Source organism: Gossypium arboreum, chromosome 8 (assembly GCF_025698485.1).
Source record: "Gossypium arboreum isolate Shixiya-1 chromosome 8, ASM2569848v2, whole genome shotgun sequence".
In the NCBI taxonomy this organism is placed as follows: Eukaryota; Viridiplantae; Streptophyta; class Magnoliopsida; order Malvales; family Malvaceae; genus Gossypium; species Gossypium arboreum.
The window spans coordinates 102405110-102419196 of NC_069077.1; the positions used below are offsets into that span (position 1 = coordinate 102405110).

General features: G+C 36.6%; 1 non-coding gene across 1 annotated transcript; it reads right to left on the reverse strand.

Annotated features, from left to right (window-relative positions):
• Nucleotides 1–200: 200 nt before the first annotated feature.
• LOC128279872 (small nucleolar RNA R71) lies at nt 201–307 on the reverse strand. Its single transcript, XR_008270064.1, has one exon. It is a non-coding gene; the product is annotated as a small nucleolar RNA R71 (small nucleolar RNA).
• Between the last annotated feature and the right edge of the window lie 13780 nt (nt 308–14087).

The window sequence follows — 14087 nt, forward strand, 5'->3', positions numbered from 1 at the left end:
AAAGATTGCTTATGAAGGTGAGTGATTCTTTCAAGTTAGCCAGAGTACCTGCAGATGCATTACGATTGAAGCTGTTTCCATACTCGCTAAGGGACTGAGCTTGAGCCTGGTTGAACTCATTGCCACCAAATTTAATTTCCACATGGCAAGAGTTAGTAGAAAGATTCCTTATGAAGTATTTTCCGCCTAGCAAGAATGCTAAGTTGAGAAACGAGATCACTGCTTTCCAACAAGTGGATGATGAGTCCTTGTATGAGGCATGGGAAAGGTACAAAGAGTTATTACGAAAGTACCCTCATCATGGAATCCCACATTGCATCCAACTTGAGACATTTTATAATGGTCTCAATGCTCACACGAGGATAGTAGTGGACACTTCTGCTAATGGTGCTCTCTTTTCTAAGTCTTATAATGAGGCTTATGAAATTATTGAGAGGATTGCCAGCAACAATTACCAATGGCCAACCAATCGAGCAGTGTCAGAAAGATAAGTTGCTGGAATACATTAAGTATACACTCTCACTTCACTGGCATCTCAGGTATCCTCAATATCCCCAATGCTTAAAAATTTTACCACTAATGGGTGTAATAGTTTTGTAGCACAGCCACCAAATCAATTTGAAAATGTAGCCTGTGTTTATTGTGGGGAAGGAAATTTTTTTGAAGAATGTCCAACGAACCTAGAATTCATGTATTACATGGGTAACCAGAACCAAAATCGAGGAAGGCAAGGACTGCAATCCAATTTCTATAACCCATTATGGCGAAATCACCCCAATTTTTCCTAGAGTAACCAATGGGTTGGAACCAGTAACACTTACGCCCAACCTAAACCAACCCGGCCACCTAGTTTCCCCCAACAAGTTTAGAAACCAGCTCAAGTTGAATCATCCAATAGCTTAGAGAATTTATTGAAGGCATACATGGTGAAAAACGATGCCACTCTAAGGAATTTGGAGAATCAAGTGGGCCAGCTTACTACTAAACTCAGGAACCGACAATAAGGTGCTTTACCTAGTGATACGGAGAATCCGAGGAATCTGGGGAAGGAGCATTGCAAAGCGTTGACATTGAGGAGTGGAAAGACAGTAGAGCCTAACACCATCGAAGCTAAAAAGGAGCAAGCTAGCCCTCAAGATTCAGAGGAAGTTCAACCGAGTGTTGAAGTTCCAGTTTCACAAGAACCAGAATCTACAAAACCCAACAAGGTAATTCCAGAACCAGCTAATTCTAATAAACTAATAACTCCGTTGGATGTAGAATTGCCACAGAAGACGAATCAACCAATTCCAGTAAAAAAACCACCACCACCCTACCCTCAAAGACTTTAAAAACAGAAGCAAGAGATTCAATTCAAGGAGTTCCTAGACGTACTCAAGCAACTTCATATCAACATCCTGTTGGTTGAAGCACTTGAGCAAATGCCGAACTACGTCAAATTCATGAATGATATCCTGTCCAAAAAATGAAGACTTAGAGAATTTGAGGAGGTGGCTCTGACGAAGGAATGCAGTGCATATCTTCAAGACAAACTACCCCCAAAGTTGAAGGATCCTGGATGTTTTACCATCCCTTGCAACATTGGAGCAAAATATTTTGTAAGGCACAATGTGACTTGGGCACGAGTATTAACTTGATGCCTATGTCAATGTAAACTGAAAAATATATAGGATTTTTCCTATATAGTTCATCACCTTTTTACTTAAATTTGTTGTTAAAACCAAGTAATTGCTTAATAAATTAATGAAATATATGAAAATGTGAAATTAGGACATAGAAATTATTAAAAAGTGATTTTATGCTTTATTATATTGTTTTCATGTAGAAAATGGCTTCTTTTATATTAATTTGAGCATATTATATTTTCAAGCTATAAAATGGGCCATGCATGATTAAATTAAATAAAAAATATAAAGTTATATTTAAAAATTTATTTTAATATGTTTCATTAATAAACTGGATTTTAATTATTTAAGTAAATTGATTAACTAAAGTGGTTAAATTACATTCTTTGGTCCTCTAAATTATCTACTATTGCTGGACAGGTCTGAGAGCTTTATATTGATTACAAAACCATCCAAATGGAGGACCAAGTCAATCCAAAATTTGGCAGTATGTAGATGTTCATAAATCAAATTTTAGATTAATTACACAAGGTCCTTGAAGAGTTGAAGAAATCAGAGATTTACTCGGAGATTTGCACTTGACCAAGTCCTGATCCTGATGATGTTGTGGCACTTAAATCAAGCAAAAATCAGCCACATTTCCACAAATCATTGCCGGCCACCCTTGGATGAATTTGCAAAGGATGGACACTCTTATTTTTAGCAAACTAGCTCCCTTGCCTCACTTATAAATAAGACCCCATTTCTCACTTTTCTAATCATCCCTCATCCCTCAATCATCCCTCACTCATTCATCATTCTCTCTTCTCTCAACTCTCTTAGCCCTCATGCTTATCATCATCTTTGCATAAATATTTTTAGCAAATTAGCTTCTTAAAGAGCCCTTGGTCGGCCACCTCGGAGACCGTCAGCAAAGGAGCGAAGCAAAGGAAGGAATGAGCCCTCGTCAGTCAGAGCTTGGGTGACAGCCACTCTAAATTGGGTTTAATCTTTCTTTTCTTTAATTTAATTCAAGATCTTTTGCTATGTGTTTACTATTCTTATTTACAACAATGATAACTTAATTTTATTTAACCTAGGATGATTATTTTGATTAAATAATAATTATTTGATTCATGCTTATAATGTTTGTGCCTCAATCGATCATGTTTTCAGTTAAAATCAAGTCTATATTTTGTTCATACGTGATTGAAATGGACCTGAATTAGTTGAGCCATCCTAATCAGACGATGGCTAATGGACACATAATTGAAATGTGCTTGCTCAATTTAGATCCTAACCCGATTATATTGTATGTTACATAACAACCCTAACTAGTCTCTGTTATCTACATAGTTTTTAGATTTGTGTGATTAAACTGTTTCAAACCTAACACATCCTTGTTACCTCGCATGAATACTAAGAAACCCTTAGTAAATAAGTATTAGTAAAATGCATATTTACTAAGTAAAGGATTCCGAAAGGACCTAATGTGTTTTCCAAACTCATGAAAGATTGAGTTGCCATGGAATATTTTTCGAATATTGATAAGCATGTTGATAATAATTTGAGTTTAATTAATGTAATTGTCCTAGCTTGTTTATGTTATAATTGTTGTTTATTGTGTCAATTCTGCTAAAATCTATTTCATTCATATAGTTTGCATACTTAGGATAAATTGCATTGGGGATCATTGCATTTAGTTTAATATAATTTAGTCATCACTTATCAATTATATTGTTTTTATTTATCAAATTGTTAATATAATTTTACAAATTAATTGACTTAGCACAAATACAATCCCTGTGGAGATGATAACTCGATACTTATTACTTGATAATGACTGTGTACACTTGCACAAACCCGAGCGTTACAGTCAATATTTAGAAAGTTGGGGATTGGTGAAGTTAGACCAACTACGGTTACACTTCAATTAGCGGATCAGTCCTTAGTACATCCAGAAGGAAAAATCGAGGATGTATTAGTACGTGTAGATAAATTTATCTTCCCTACTGATTTTGTTATTCTAGACTTTGAAGTAGACAAAGAAGTGCCAATAATCTTAGGAATACCATTCTTTGCAACCGGAAGGACCCTTATTGATGTACTGAAGGGCGAGCTTACTATGCGTGTTCAGGATGATCAGGTAACATTTAACGTTTTTAAGTCTATGTGATTTCCTGACACGATTGATAATTGTTCTACAGTATCTGATTTAGAGGATTTAATAGTGGAGAAGGAGCTCAATTATGTTGAGGATCCGTTAGAACAAATTTTGACATCACATCCTCCGAATGATGCAGAGGAGGATGAATACTTAGCGTTGTTAAAAGCTAATCAAAAGGGATTAATCTGCAATCCCATTTTGAATCTTTGGAATTAGAGAAAAGAAATTATGCCCAACCAAAAGCATCAATCGATGAGCCACCTAAATTAGAATTCAAGGTTCTACCTTCACATCTAAAATATGTTTATTTAGGTAATGCTTCTACTTTGCCTATGATTGCTTCAGCCGAATTAACTAGTGATAAAGAAGAGACACTCATCGCTGAATTAGTCCATTTGTATGCATGTACAAGATTATCTTTGAAGATGGCAAAAAAGGGATGATTGATGGACAACAAAGACCAAACTCCATCATGAATGACGTAGTCAAGAAAGAAATCATCAAGGGTTAGATCGGGTATAATTTACCCCATCTCAGACAATTCATGGGTAAGTTTGACTTAGTGTGTGCCAAAGAAAAGTGATACCACGGTCATTAAAAAAGAGAATAATGAGTTGATTACTGGAAGCTGAACAAGGCGACTAGGAAAGATCACTTTCCTTTGCCATTTTTGGACCAGATACTAGATAGGCTCGCAGGGCGAGTGTATTACTATTTTCTCGATGGATACTCGGGGTATAATTAGATTACAGTACCACTGAAAGATCAACACAAGACAACATTTACCTACTCGTACAGTACATTCACATTTAGACGCATGCCATTTGGTTTATGTATTACACCTGCTACATTTCAAAGATGTATGATGTCTATTTTTACTAACATGGTTGAGAAATATTTGGAAGTTTTTTTATGGATGATTTTTCAGTATTTGGAGATACTTATGATGATTGCTTAGCCAATCTAGTGAAGGTAGTAAGACGATGCGAAGAAATAAACCTAGTACTCAACTAGGAAAAGTGCCATTTCATGGTACGAGAAGGGATTGTTCTAGGGCATCAAATAACGAGACATGGGATCGAGGTAGATAAAGCAAAGGTAGATATTATTGAGAAACTCCCACCTCCATCATCGGTAAAGGGTGTTAGGAGCTTTTTGAGTCGCGCTAGTTTCTATCGAAGATTCATCAAGGACTTCTCCAAATTTACTAAACCTTTATGCAAATTATTTGAGAAGGACGTGACATTCAAATTTGATGAAGAGTGCTTAAGATATTTTCAAGATTTGAAGAGTCGACTAGTTTCGACACCCATAATCGTCACACCAAATTGGGATTTTCCATTTGAATTGATGTGTGACGCAAGTGACTTAACAATAGGAGCTATTATGGGCTAGCGAAGGAACAAAGTCTTTCATCCAATCTACTATGAAAGTCGGACTCTAGCAGGAGCTCAACTGAATTACACGGTAACAGAAAAAGAGTTACTTTCTATTATGTTTGCTTTTTGATTTTATCTTGTAGGTACCAAAGTGACTGTCTATAAAGACCACTCGGGGATTAAGTATTTGCTTGCCAAGAAAGACGCTAAGCCAAGACTGATCTGATGGGTACTTCTACTTAAAGAGTTCGATTTAGAAATTCAAGATTGAAAGGGAGTGGAAAACCAAGTAGTAGACCACTTGTCCAGATTAGAGCTGCAAGAAGGGAATTCTCCATTTATACCAATTCAGGAGACATTTCCAGACGAACACATACTGAAGGTAAATCATGTCCATAATACTCCTTGGTTTGTTGATATTGCTAACTATTTAGTTTATGGTTTGATGCCGATTGATAAGACGTAAAGTATAATTTTTAGGAAGAACCATACTTGTTTAAAAAGTGTGCAGATCAAATGATCAGGAGATGCGTGGCAGAATATGAAATACATAAGATTCTATATCATTGTCACTCAGCTCCAATGGGGAACACTTAGGAGGTACACGTACTACAGTAAGGTATTGTAAGCCAGATTCTTTTGGCCAACACTATTCAAAGACGCATATGCCTATGTAAAGAGTTGTGATAGATGTCAAAGGGTCGGAAATGTCACCAGCAGAAATGAGATGCCTCGAACAAAAATCATTGAGGTAGAATTATTTGATGTTTGGGGTATTGATTTTCTCGGTCCTTTCCCTGTGTCTTTTGGTCACAAGTACATATTAGTAGCTGTAGACTATGTGTCTAAGTAGGTTGAGGTAGAGGCATATTCAACAAACGATACTAAGGTTGTAATGAAGTTTTTGCAGAAACATGTGTTCACACGGTTTGGAACCCCAAGAGCTGTCATCAGTGATGAAGGGTCCTATTTTGTGAATAAGTGGTTGAAATGGTTATTAGATAAACATAGAGTGAAACACAAGGTCGCTACAGCTTACCATTCGTAGACAAATGGACAATCTGAACTGGCAAACGAGGAGATCAAAGGCATACTTGAGAAGGTAGTTTGCCTAATTCGACGAGGTTAGTCCAAAAGACTGGATGATGCTTGATGGGCTTACAAAACAGCATAGAGACACCTTTAGGGATGTCAACCTATAGGTTAGTCTTTGGGAAAGCTTGTCATTTTTGACAACTCAACCTGGATCTGAACCTTGCTAAAGAGAAACAGATGCTCCAACTCAATGAGCTAGAGGAATACCGAATGTTCTCATATGAAAATGTCAAATTACTCAAGAAGAGATTTAAGAAATGGCATGACAAGCACATTCGAGTTCGAGAACTTGAAATAGGTTAGCAAGTCTTATTATTTAATTCCAGATTAAGGATCTTTCTAGGTAAACTAAAATCATGTTGGTCCGGTCCATTTACGATTCATCGCGTCTATCCATATAGAGTTGTTGAACTCCAAGGTAAGAGAGGTAATTTTCAAGTTAATGCTCAACGTCTGAAACATTACTGAAGAGATAAGATTGAACGAAATCAAATTTCATTCATATTATCGGATGTTTAAATTTTCTTATTTTCCTTTTTAATAAATGATTTAGGGTATATTTTCGAGATTAGTATGTTTAAATAAATTCTATCTAGGAGATTGGAACTTAAGTGGGACCACTTGTGACCCCTCTAATCTTTCCTGAGAATTTATTTTAACATAATTTTTCAAGAAATTATTCCCTAAATAGAAAATTAAATTTTTGGTTTTTCAAATAAAAGGGTCAATTTTGATCCAAGTTTTAAATTGCAACTCAATTTCAAATTTTCATTAAGTCTAGGGACTTAATTGAATTATTTTTAAAATTTGGTTGCTCTTTCATAAATAATAAAAATTAGATGCCTCTTTTGTAAACATTTTCAAAAGGCTTCTAGAATAAATGTTTTAGTTTAATACAAAAGATGATAATTATTAATATATAATTATATCCATTATAATATATATTAATTATTATCAACTTTATATAGAGTTAGAATTAGTTTTAATTTAATCATATTTTATTTGATTAGTTTTTATCTTAATAATTAATAGCAAATAATAATTAATATGCATTATATTAATTATTAATTTTATTTACTTTGAGTAGAATTAGAACTTAGAATTTTTAATTATTAAATTATACTAAGAATTCTACTCTAGTTCCTACTACTTTCACTATAAATTCAACCCTTTCTTCCCTCCATTCATTAATCACTCAAAATCCCAAAGCACCAAATCCTTTAAGTGTCGCAAGCTCCTAGCCACAACATCACCTAGCAATCGACCAACACATGCCCAGCAGATCTCACGCACACTTGCCCATTGCGCTTTGCATTCTTGCGCTTAGCCCCCGCCAAGACTCTTTGCTCTAACCTCATTTGCCAGTGCCGTGTCTCTGACTGCGCCTAGCATCTGCACCAGGCCTACTCGACAAGGCTCCGTGCGCTGCTCACACACCCAGCCCAACTCCCGCGCCCTTCCACTCACACACCTAGCAGCGTTCCAACACCCAAGCGGTACACACCTTCACCCATCCTTAGCTAAATCCTCCAGCCTACCTTAACTCGACCTCTTTTGCTTTCTAACTATTTTTTTTAGGAGTTCTTAAAAAAAAGGTGGTAAGACCGAATTTTCTCTTAAATTTTAATTTTATTCTAATATTTAATTTTTCAATTTATTGAATCATTAATAATTTTTATTAATTAAATTGTTGAGAAAATAAATTTTCCCATTTTTGTTCAGGTTAATCATGCCTCGCAAGAGAACTCGTGCCTGCGCCCAATTTGATGAAACACAAAACAAGTTCTATTATGAAGAAGCCAAAGAAAGATATGAGAGTATCTTCAAAAATCAACAGTTGCATCCAGAGAAAGGCTTTACATTAAAAGAGAGCAACTACAAAGACTTTATGGCACGTATTCGTCAAGTTACTAAAGCCCTCATTTGGGAATTGTTTTGTGAGAAGAGACCTAGTGTGGATGAGGAGTTAGTGTGCGAATTCTATGCGAATCTAACCTCAAGCGAGTTGATGGAACTTCCAGTTTGTGAAATCAAGGTACCAATAACTTCAAATGCTATTAATTAGTTCTTTGAATTGCCTAATTTCAAAAACAACGATTATTCTTCCTTGATGAGTAATATAGAGCCTAAAAATTTGCAAGAAATTCTCAAGGAACTTACAGTTCTAGGTTCTAAGTGGACTGTGTCAAAGCAAGGAATCCACACTTGTCGAAAAGAATATTTGACACCACTTGCAAAGGCATGGTTCAATTTCATCCGATTTAGCCTTATGCCTAGTTCACATGGAACTACGATTTCATTAGAGCGAATGGTCTTATTTTACTGGATTTTAACTAGAAAGACCATTGATGTGGGAAAAATCATGCTGAGAGAAATGCGGAATTGTGCCGTCAGACGTTCTGGCCCAACTTACTTTCCCTTTACAATAACAATTTTGTACTTGAAAGCTAAAATTCTTGCAAACGTAAAGAAGACAAGCTATAGCTTGGGCACAATCACAGATTGGGACCTCTACCGAATAGCTGGAGAATCTATTCTACAACAATGAGTTCAAGGAAGTGAGGACCCCAAAGAAGAAGAAGAAGATCCCACAATGCAATCAACTGAAGTCCCAGATAAGGCGGAGCCAATGGAACAAGAAGCTGAACCGGATGTCGAAACTTCAATGTTCAGAGCTCAGCCACCTAGCCTAGATTTTTGAGATAAGTTGTCAAAGTTTATGGACGTAATGTAGCTTATGCAATGGCAGCAACAAGGTTACTGGAGATACTAAAAAATAAGGGATGACTCGATGAGAAGTGCTCTTAAGAAAATTTACAATGACTCACTTCTTTTTGGGCCTGAATTTCTAGATTTTATATTTGAACCATGGAGTCCACTATCGATGAAGGAGTGAAGCGATTCATACAAAGGCAATAATGATGGAGCAAACGATGAGTAGAATTCGGAAGGATCTGCAAATAAATAAAATGGAAGATCTTGACTTTATGTTATTTCTGTTCTTAGGTCATTTTTAGGATTAAGTTTAATTAGGAATTTTTTTCGCATAATAAAGCAAGAGATGGAAATCATGAATAATGAACAAGTCGCAAAGTATAAAGTGTGGCAATAGGTATATACATGTCTAGGATTGGATCTAGAGAGAGTTTGGTACTTAAACAATCAATTTGACTCACCTTCTCTTTTCTAGAATCCTACCTAGAGTATAGTATCTATTCACTTTAAACAATGAAGACATTGTGTAACACCTCAAACCCGGCCTAGACGTTAGGACCGAATCTGGCTTGTTACATTAAAACGTTACTAGAGAAGTCATGTTTTATCAAAAATCTTTCTTAGTGTTTAAAGAATATTTTTGTTTTAAATTAAAGTGAATGGAAGCTGCACACCAGGTAGGATTCAAGAAAAGAGGAGGTGAGTCAATTAGACTGCTTAAGTACCTAGCTCTTCCATGATCAAATCCTAGACATGCAAACATCCATTGCCACACTTTAAGCTTATTACTTGTCCACGAACAACAAGTTAAGTCTATTTAAAATATTTACTTCTTTTGAAAACATTTACGTTGCGGAAGCTTTTCTCGGTTATCGTGTTGTTTTGAAGCAAGTAATTTTTGATAAAAACGCGCCCTACAGTTAACTAATTTCAAGGAATCAATTTAAGTGATGTGAATCTCAAGTCGAAAACGATTTAAGTAATTTAAAAACCCAAAATAAAAATAATCAAAACTAAATGCGAAATTTAAAAGGAAGCTAATTGAAACTTATTTAAAAACCAGAAATTTAATCTTTGTGGCCACTTTGAATCCCGTCCAGCTCCAAGTCCACCAAATAGGGCTCACCTGCAAGGATGAAAGAGAAAGGGGGTGAGTTTGGAAAACTCAGTGTGTATGGAAAACCCATCCAAAGACCAAGTCAGCTCAAGCCCACTGGGCCTAAGCCCCATTTAGATAACAGTGGGTACTGGGCCGAAGCCCTTTTCAAAATACATTAAACTGGGCCTTAGCCCCTTTTCAGATAGCAGTATGGCCCATAGGCCCATTCTAGAACTCTTAGCCCCTTTTCAGATAGCAGTATGGCCCATAGGCCCATTCCAGAACAGAACAGACATATTCGTGTATGCAAGCCCAACCCAGCCTATAACCAACCGCTACACTCCACCCGTACCACCCTACACTACATCCGGGAATAGCTCAACCCACCCAAACCCTACACTCCACGATTCTTGCATTGTTTGCTCAAATATCGAGAAGTTGAGGCAAAGCCTTGAAGCGTGGACAAGCCACTTTCGTACTTCCTCCATCAATAACCCAGTCCCATGCATCAGATAAAAATAACATGGCATGCAGTAAATAGTAACAGTCAAACATGCATTCAGGTCAACCTTAACCCTAGGGGTATATCACTAATTTTACTCATAGGGGTAAATCTATATATTTTCCTCCTGTAAAGGTATTTCAGTAATTTTATCAGTTTTAAAGGTTCTCATGAATGTTCCGGTCCTTACTAGCCCATTTGTCATCGCAATAACTTATTTATCTTAATTTCACAATTTTAGCCATTCGGCTCTAAAACCTCTAATGGGCCCTACAGTGTCCACTAGCAATTTAAGCCCATTTAATTCAAGTTTTATGACCAGTTTACCGATTTAAGTAGTTTCGATTCCACAGTCTAACAGAACATACTTATTGCCTATTTTTTATTATCTTTTTTTCTCGTATGGGCCCGTAAGCCCCTTGGGTCCAATTTTAGTCTATCAAGGCCCAATTACCGAAGTGCATAAAATTTCACACACGACTAACTTACCACTTTGTGATTTCAGATCTAATGATTTCTAAACGTCTTGTGAGCACTCGCACACCCACAAGCCCACGAAATGCTAGAATTTTGGCATTTCGGCTTTTACCGAATTGAACTATGAGAGGGTGTTCGATACACACCTCTTTCGCGACGACTACTACTGAGATCCCTTACGATGTCCTACAATTGGTTACCACAATTCTTATATTGCAACCCACAACAACCAATCCCAATATTCAGCAACCCATATTTGAACCATGCCCCTAAAGCCTTTAGAATCTTCCCTTTTTGTCGAAAACTGATGACTAGATCTAACTCTAGTTGCTCCAAAGATCCAAGCCTTTGATCAAACCTCTAGAAGACACTAATCACCAAAAGAAATTGTCGGTTAAAGACCCTTAAAGCCCTATACCCAAATCGACAGCCTCCCTAGATTTTAGGGACTTCGGCTTTTCTAAATTGTAAAACAAGACTAGATCTGAGGTGATGAGCACTTACCACTTATTCCTCTTTGATTTCTATGCAGATCTGATGCAGATCTATCCTCTAAATGATAGTATAACTCGAATCCAGGAGATCTGAAGTTTCAGCTATAAGTCCCTAAATCTATGGTATTTCGACTTTTTAAATGATGATGAAGATGACGATTTGAGGCTATAACTTTGAAGTAATGTTGCCGACAGATACTAAGGTTTTAGAGAAGATGAAATTTGATCAAAAAGAACAAAAAAACTGAAGGATTTTGTCTTGGAGAAATCAGCACAAGAAGTGATTTTTCGGGATTTCGGCTTTTATGGCAATAAGCTATGGAGGTTTAGTGGAGGATGGGATTGACAGAGGAGGTGAGTAAGGTGATCAGAAGGTTTCGGCTAGAAGAAGAAGAAAAAAGGAAGAAAGAAAATGGAGGAAAAAGAGAGGAAGAAGAAATTAGCACCAAGGAGAAGGAATTTGCGTTTTCGGCTTTTGTGAGAACTCAGAAAAGAACCTAACCCTAATATCAACTAAAACAATCGGCCCAACCTCCCTAAGGCCCTTGCCGAAATTCACTTAAGTGATCACATGCCCGACACATGCCTAAAATTAAAAAGTAACAATATGCCTACCTTGCAACTTGAACCCTGGACCTTTAATTCCTTCCCAGATGCCATTTTTTTTAGGAACTTAGTGGTACCACCTTGCCACTTACCAAGGCCTTATTTGTGTCCCATTTACCACCTCAACTTTAAAAGCCCATATCGTCAGAACCCTCTCTCCCAAAATTAAAATTCAGGAATTGCCTCGAATTAAATTTACTCTTGGGCCTTTTTTTCCCACACCATGAACCCTTTGTAATTTATTTAATTACTAAACTAAACATACGAAATAATAATAACATCCAAATTATTCGGGCCGTTTTCCACTAGAAACTAGACTTAAGGCCCAATACTTTCAGGCCCAAAAATCGAGGCGTTACAATTCTTGTAACACCCCATACCCGAGACCGTTGCCGGAGTCGAACACGAGATGTTAACGGACTTAATTCATTAATTAAACAGCTCATACAATTCATTTTAAAATTTCCAGACAAGCTGGCTAACTGCATCATAGTCGCTTTAAAAATCATATCTCGAGTTACGAAACTCGAAATCCAATTCCATAAATTTTTCCTGAAACTAGACTCATATATATATCTACTAATTTTTTTCTAGAATTTTTGGTTGGGCCAATTAGTACAGTTTATTAGTTAAAGTCTCCCCTGTTTCAGGGTTCAACTACTCTGACCTCTGTGTATTACGAATCAGATATCTCCCTATACAGACCTTCAATGACTATGCCGTTTGTCTCTAATAAAACTAGACTCAATAAGGAATCTGTACATATAAAGCGTGACTTCTAATTATCTTTGTAAAATTTATGGTGAATTTCCAAAGTCAGAACAGGGGATCCAGAAATCGCTCTGGCCCTGTTTCACAAAAATTTCACAAAAATTTAAACATCTCATAAAATATAGCTCATATACCTGTTTTGCTTATTCCATATGAAAATAGACTCATCAAGCTTCGATTCCATAACTTATTCATTATTTAATTTCATTTCTAATATTTTTAGTGATTTTTCAAACTCACGTCACTGCTGCTGTCTGAATCTATTTTATGGTAAATTTTACCTATTTCATGGTTTCCATGGATTAGCTAGCAATTTGACATACATAATACCAAATATGATCATGATTAGCCATTCCAATGGCTAATCATTACCAAGCATTTCTATCTCCATACCACTCAATAACCATATCATAAGACCATATATACAAAATGATTATAATGCTATACATGCCATACTCAAAATATACAAGCCATTATGCCAAGATGGTATACGGATAGTGTGAGCGTGCCTCCGACCGCTTCCGATTTCCGAGCTGGCTTGTCAACACTACAAGGAATGAAAAGGAGGAGTAAGCATAAATGCTTAGTAAGCTCACATGCAAATAGCAAGTAACATAACCATATAAGCAAACATAAAACATCATTTGCATAATCATCACCAAGACATTCATATCACCTTTTCATTTATCATCTTACCATATTGTTGTTATATCGAGTTTTCAACCCGAGGGTTAAGTACATACCTGTTCAAATTATCCATTTCACAACACTTACCAATACGTCCCTTTCATCTTGAGTATTCCTCCATTTGAGTAGAACTTTACCCGTTGAACACATCGAATATAATTCGGATACATGGAAAGTTTGCACATAAGTGCCACATATGTAGCCAAGCTACCATGTAACCCGCCCATAAGTGAACTCGGACTCAACTCAACGAGCTCAGGCGTTCGATCCATAAGTGAACTCGGACTCAACTCAACGAGTTCGGATGCCTAGTTACATCTCACGAACTCGGACTCAACTCAACGAGTTCGGACATTCGCATCCATAAGTGAACTCGGACTCAACTCAACGAGTTCGGATGCTCAACCATCCCAGTGACATGTCACTTGTATCCTAATCTATTCCTAAGGTTCAAACGGATTTTTCTCGAACACTTATCCTTGCCGTCTTCC